Below are 7330 nucleotides of genomic sequence, written 5' to 3'. Positions count from 1 at the left end.
ACATGGTCTGAGGCACAAGTTCTAGAGATTAGCATTGCATTCATTTTTCAAACATGGTCTGGTTTTTCTAGTTTTATGAAGCTTCTAGAAGATTCCTATTTGGTTTTTGTTTTCTTTACTGGTATTACAAGCTTTTATCTCTTATTATTTTTTATAAATTATATTATCGAATTTCCAAAAATGTTCACATTTCTAAAGGAAAATAAGTTACAAATTCCAATAACTTTTTAAAACTTTAAGAAATCTTCACAAAGTTTTAATAGTATTCACAAATTTTTATTAACATGTTTCAAATTTTGATTTTTTTTAAATAAAAGAAAGTTTTCAGAAAAATCTAGATAATTTAGAAATCATGAAAATTTTGGAATTGGAAACTTTTTTAACATTTGAGAAAAAATAAATTTCTAGAACTTTTTTGCATTCTAGAATTATTTTTTAATTTCTAAAAAAAAAGTTCAAGATTTTTTTGAAATAAAATATTTTCAGTTTATTTTTTTTTCAACATTTCTACTGTAGACGGTTTTCCTGGGAAGAAGAAGGAAATGCTCCTTTACACGATAGCTAAGGTAGGTCGGCCCACTAGCTGCCCATATGTGATTGCTCGTAACGGTCGGGTACCACATGATCCAGTCATGGGCCGTTGGCCCGCGTAATGTTGTTTTTCTTCGAGTTCTCGAACAGTTTGGTTTTAAGCAATAGTTCCGTCAATTTCTTTGTAGATTTTTTTCAGAAGAAAAATATATTTTAAAAAAAGTGACACTTTGAAATCTTTTTTTCTGCGAAAGGAACACTATCTTAGTCACACATGTATTTTTTAATATTACATGATAATTGTAGAAACATAGATGAACTTTATATTAAAATGCTTGAACACAAAAAAAAAATGGTCACAGTGTAAATGTCTGCCATGTTTAAAAATGTGATCACCCTATAATTATAAAAAAATACTTGCCATGTCTTTACCTTTAAAATATTCATATATACACAAGAAAAATATTACAAAAATGAAAAAGGTATAAAATGAAAAATAAAATAAGTAAGAGACATATGAATAGTTTCTTTTGACAACCTAGAATATTTTAGAAACTTCTGTTGACAACTCACCACCTCGCCGGAGCCCAGCCGCCGGAGAGGACTCGTGCCCTCCCATTTTAACCCGACCCACTACTACCTCACCATTCACCACACACCAGCCACCCGTCCACCTCACCATCCCCGTTGGAGACCAGCCGCTGGAGAGCCGCCAGCAGATCAGATCGAGAAGAGAAATGCAGGTTGCGACCGGGGCGCTGAGCCCCCTCCTCCGCAATCTCGGCGACCTGCTCATGGCCGAGTTCACCCTCAGCAGCCGCGTGAAGAAGGGCGTCCAGTCTCTCGTCACCGAGCTAGAGATGATGTACGCCGTTCTCGGCAAGGTCGGCGACATGCCGGCCGAGCAGCTCGACCCTCAGGTCCGGGTCTAGGCGGCCAAGGTGAGGGAGCTCTCCTACAACATGGAGGACGCCGTGGATGCCTACATGGTCCGCGTCTACGATGGCAGCCATGCCGACCTCGGCCCCAACAACCTGAAGAACATGGTCAAGAAGTTCTTCAAGCGGACCAAGAAGCTCTTCAGCAACGGAAAGGCTCTGCATCATATCTCCGGCGCCATCCAAGATGCTCAGGAGCTGGGTGAGCTCCGCCAGAGGTACGCGCTTGAGGCATCCGCAAATGGTGTGGGGAATGCCATTGACCCTCGCCTGAAGGCTGTGTACAGAGATGTCACAGAGCTTGTAGGCTTTGAGGGCACACGAGATGAGCTGATTTCGAAGCTCCTTGATGTGGATGAGATGCCTAAGCAGCAACTCAAGACACTGTCTATTGTTGGATTTGGTGGATTGGGCAAGACAACGCTTGCCCGAGCGGTGTACGAAAAGATCAGAGCTCAGTTCACTTGTGGAGTGTTTGTTTCCATGTCTCGGAATCCCGACATAACAAAGATTTTCAAGAAGTTGTTATATGGACTTGATAGTCGTAAGTTTGCAAACATCAACGAAGCCGTCAGGGACAATGAACAACTCATCAATGAGCTGAGAGCGTTTCTTCAGGATAAGAGGTATGCATTCATTCACCTAAATTCTAAGGCTATAGCAGCACTCCATCTAGATGTATATACCTCTGTGTCAACAAAATTTGGACTAGTAAAACTTGGTTATGTATGTCTTCATTGATATGTGAACTAACAATCTAAACAATCACACAGGTACTTAATAGTGATAGATGAAATATGGGGGGAAGATGCATGGGAAATTATCAAGTGTGCTTTCTCTAAGAGCGATCTTGGCAGCCGAGTAATAACAACAACCCGCATAAACAGTGTCTCTAAAGCATGTTGCCTATTTAGCAGTGATATTATTCATGAGATGAAATCTCTTGATAATGATGAATCCAAAAGGCTTTTCTACAAAAGAATATTCCCTCAAGGAAGTGAATGCCCCGTTGAATTGGAGGAAGTATCTAGAGAAATTTTGAAGAAATATGGTGGAGTACCACTAGCCATTATTACTATAGCTAGTCTTTTAGCTAGTAATGATCAACACATAAAGCCAAAGTATCAGTGGGACAACGTACTCAGCTCTATTGGCCGTGGACTTGCGGAAGGCCGTACCACGAAGGATATGCAAAGAATACTATCATTTAGTTATTACGACCTACCTTCTCATCTCAAGACTTGTTTCTTATATCTCAGTATATTCCCAGAAGATCACTAGATAGATAGAAGCAAGTTGATATGGAGGTGGATAGTTGAAGGCTTTATCCAAGGTAGACAACAAGAAATTAGCCTGTTTGAGGTTGGAGGGAGATATTACAGTGAGCTGATAAATTGAAACTTGATTAAGCAAAATATATGTTGATGTTGAATTTAGGGCGGACGGTTGTCGAGTACATGATATGGTACTTGATCTCATATGTTCTCTACCTAGTGAAGAAAACTTTATTACTATATGGGATGGCTCTAAGCAAAATAAGAACAATTCAGATAGCATGGTTCGCGGGATATCCTTTCAAAATAGCATGTCAGAGCCAACCACTCATGGGGTTGATGCCAAGAGTATGTCAAAGTTGAGGTCTGTTACTTTGTTTAGAACTGATGATAATGTGATTCGATCTATTTCAAGCCTCCAACTGCTGCGTGTGTTGGACTTATCAGGTTGTGATCTTCGGAAAAGTAGCTACCAAATTGATCTGAGGTGTGTCGAGAAATTATTACACCTAAGGTACCTAGGGCTACTAGATACACTGGTTGACCCTCTCCCCATTGAAATAGGAAAACTTCAACTTTTGCAAACATTGGACTGCGGAATGGGTGAGGTGCCATCAAGTGTTGTTCGGCTAGGAAAGTTGATGTGCCTATATGTTTATGAGGGCATAAGATTGCCGGTTGGGATAGAGAACTTGGTGTCCTTAGAAGAGCTGAATGTTGTGACATTGGATGGTAATAATGCAATTGAGAAAGAGCTAGGGAAGCTGGTGGAGCTATTGGAGCTGAGGGTGCTTCGCCTTTCGCGGGAGGGAGACGACGAGAGTGTGTGTAATTCTTTGTTGATGTCCTTGGCCAATTTGCAGAAATTGTGTACTCTAGAGATTTATCATCATGGGGATGCATGGTTCGATGCTAGCTGGGACGGCTGGGTGCCCCCTCCACACCTCCACGCCCTTTGGTTTGATAGTTGTACCTCGAGATTGCCTACATGGATGGATTCATCATTTCTTCCCGTCCCCTCCTACTTGTTTATACAAGTGGACAGGGTGAGGCCAGAGGTCGACATTCAGATCCTTGGGAAATTGCCCGCTCTTTGTTTTCTCAACCTGAGGACCACTAGAGCCCAATACACTCCCGTGGAAAGATTCATCTGTGAGAGAACGTCGTACCCTAGCTCTGGGCGACGGCTATGTGTATATAGCCAGGGGCGCAACTCCCTGGGTTAGCGTACAGATGGGATCGAGTACATCTTGGAGAACAAGGGATAGAATAGAGAGATATCTAGTTACAATGATAACAGAATATTTGAACAACCTATCTCTATCTATCTAGGTTCGGTTGACATCACAGGGACCGAAGGTTATCACGTAGGGTCGCCATATGTGTCGTTTAACACCCTCCCTTAATCACAACTTTGCCAGGTTGAGATTACGCTTGAACTCCTCAAAATTCATCGTGGGCAATGCCTTTGTAAATCCATCTGCAACCTGATCACGTGAATGCACAAAACGAATTTCCAATTGCCTGTTAGCAACTCTTTCTCTGACAAAATGGAAATCTATCTCAATGTGTTTTGTTCTGGCATGAAACACTGGATTATCAGATAAATAGGTAGCACCAAGGTTATCACACCATAAGCATGGGGCTTGACTGCGCTTCACACCAAGCACCCTCAACATGGACTGAACCCAAATAATCTCAGTTGTAGCATTTGCCAGTGCCTTATACTCAGCTTCTGTACTGGACCTTGACACAGTGGCTTGTTTCTTTGCACACCATGATATCAAGTTTGGACCAAAGAATACTGCAAAACCACCAGTGGAGCGTCTGTCATCTAGACATCCAGCCCAATCAGAGCCAAAAAAGCACTAACAAGAGTAGATGAAGACTTGCTGAAAGTAAGACCAAGATTCATAGTATCTTTCACAACAAAGGAAACTGACATACTTTGTTCACAACAAAGGAAATATCAGGTCTTGCCAAAGTTAAATATTGAAGTGCTCCCACTAAACTTCTGTATCTGGTACTATCCTCTTGACTCAAAGGTTCTCCTTCTACAAGGGATAATTTCTCTGTAATAGACAATGGGGTTGGTGAGGACTTACACCCTTGCAACCCAACTCTTCTTACCAGATCATTGGCATATCTTTCCTGGGAGAGATGAAGACTGTTTCCATGTTTCTTGACTTCAATCCCTAGAAAGAAATGCAAGTCTCCCAAATCTTTAAGAGCAAACTCAGCACTCAAATCCTTCAACAGTCCTGTCACTGCCTCATCAGACGAACTTGTGACAATAATATCATCAACATAAATAATAACAAATATGGATGTATTTGACTTATTATAGATAAACAAAGATGTGTCAGACTTAGAAGGAATGAAACCGAGTGTCTGCAACTTCTAACTGAGTCGTGAGTACCATGCTCGAGGAGCCTGCTTCAGTCCATATAAAGCTCTGTCAAGTTTACACACATGAAATGGTTTGCTTTTACTTACAAACCCAGGAGGTTGTTTCATGTAGACTTCCTCTTCCAGAACACCATGAAGGAACGCGTTCTGTACATCTAGCTGTCGTAGACTCCATCCCCTGGAAACAGCAGTGGACAAGACAAGACGGATGGTTGCAACTTTCACAACAGGACTAAATGTGTCCTCGTAATCTATGCCATATTGCTACTTAAAGCCTTTTGCAACAAGTCTGGCCTTATAGCGATTTATTGTTCCATCAGACTTTCCCTTGATTCTGAAAATCCACTTGCAATCAATTAAATTTTTACCTTGTTGTGGGGGAACGAGATGCCATGTTTTATTTTTCCGAAGTGCCATGCATTCTTCTTCCATAGCCTTTTTCCACCGTGTATCACTAAGTGCCTCCTCAAGAGTACTTGGTTCACCTGTTTAACATGCCAGACCAAACTTTGTTATTTGCTTATAATTGACAGGTTTTGTTACCCCTTTCTGTAGGCGTGTACGCGGAGGACTAGGTGCTGCTGTAGTGTTACTCGGCAAAGAAGATCCAGCCACTGCACCGGTTGATCCTGAAGCAGATCCTTCCAGTGCTCCTATCACACCAGAGAAGGAATCCACATGATTTTCTGTGGTGGTAGTCTGCAGCAGCTGCGATACATCCGGTGCAGAAGATCCCAAGCCTGGTTGCGGGTCCACCGAAGGCCCATCATGGCATAATGATGGCGTGGGCCCGGGCGAATCCACGCCGGATCGTGCGCCGCCAGACGGATCAGCGCAGGACTCCGCGCTTGCCTCCTGACGGCTGGGTGCGGCATCGGTTGGTTGCCGTCGGACATAGTGGCGGGGCCCATCTGCGGGCCAGCGACCCCGCGTGTCAGCACCTGATTGGTGGGCACCAAAGGACGCGCCCGAGCCGGTGGAGGGGCGCCGCGTGCCAGGCGCTGGGTCGCCGGAGGCGCGCCTGGCAGGCAACACGGGTTCCCGTGGGCTGCCGTCCTGCTACTGCATCGATCCCGAGGCAGATTCGCTGCTGGGCTGCTGCAGCTCCGATCCCGAGGAGGATCTACGCCCGGACACATAAAATGTGACGTATTGGGGCTGATTTCATCACTGTTATGGGTGATTTTTGCACCGTTTTCTTCACAGTTTTCATCTGCATCATCACAAAGCTCAAGTGCATGATTATGAGAGTTAGTCATCAATTGATCAACACAATTATCTTCCCCTTGATCAAGACCGGTAGGGCTAGATGGGAGGAGAAGAATTTCTTGACGAAGTAGTGCACCGGCGTTGGGATGAAGATCGGAAAACGGGAACTTTGTTTCATCAAAGACTACATCACGAGAGATGTAGACCCGTCCCGTAGAAATATCGAGGCACTTAACACCTTTATGTTTGGCACTATAGCCAAGAAAAGCGCATTGCTTAGAGCGAAACATGAGTTTGCGATTGTTGTATGGGCGAAGGTTGGGCCAGCAAGTGCACCCAAACACACGAAGAGAGGTGTAGTCTGGTTTGGTGTGAAGGAGTCTTTCCATAGGAGTTTCATTGTTAATGACATGACTAGGGAGCATGTTGATGATATGAACGGCAGTGAGAAACGCCTCATCCCAGAACTTGAGGGGCATGGAGGCGCCAACTAAAAGAGCTAGGCCAACCTCTACAATGTGTCTATGCTTGAGTTCGGCAGACCCATTTTGTTGGTGAGCGTGCGGACAAGAGTCATGATGGGAGATTCCAAGTTTTTGGAAGAAAGAATTTAGTTTCTCGTATTCCCCTCCCCAATCAGATTGAAGAGCAATAATTTTACTATCAAACTGGCGTTCAACTAGAGCTTGAAAGTTGAGAAAAACTTGGAACACATCAGAAGTTTTCTTGAGAAGATAGATCCAAGAGAACTTGCTATAATCATCAATGAAACTCACATAATATGTATGTCTACCAACAGAGGAGGGGGTAGGGTCGTTACTAATGCCCTAGCCCTTTAGTCCCGGTTCTTACACGAACCGGGACTAAAGGCCGTCCACGTGGCCGGTGTGGGGAGCCCAGGCAGGAGGGACTTTGGTCCCGGTTGGTGCCACCAACCGGGACCAATAGGCATCCACGCGTCAGCACCTC

The 7330-nt window shown here is 43.8% G+C and overlaps 1 pseudogene; it reads left to right on the top strand.

Annotated features, from left to right (window-relative positions):
* Window positions 1-1268: 1268 nt before the first annotated feature.
* The window catches only part of LOC123171495 (disease resistance protein RGA5-like), a 16563-nt pseudogene continuing 10501 nt past the window's right edge, over window positions 1269-7330 (top strand).

The sequence above is a fragment of the Triticum aestivum genome, chromosome 7D (assembly GCF_018294505.1).
Source record: "Triticum aestivum cultivar Chinese Spring chromosome 7D, IWGSC CS RefSeq v2.1, whole genome shotgun sequence".
NCBI lineage: Eukaryota > Viridiplantae > Streptophyta > Magnoliopsida > Poales > Poaceae > Triticum > Triticum aestivum.
Note: the sequence above shows the minus strand (reverse complement) of the source record. Positions and strands in the feature narration are given on the sequence as shown.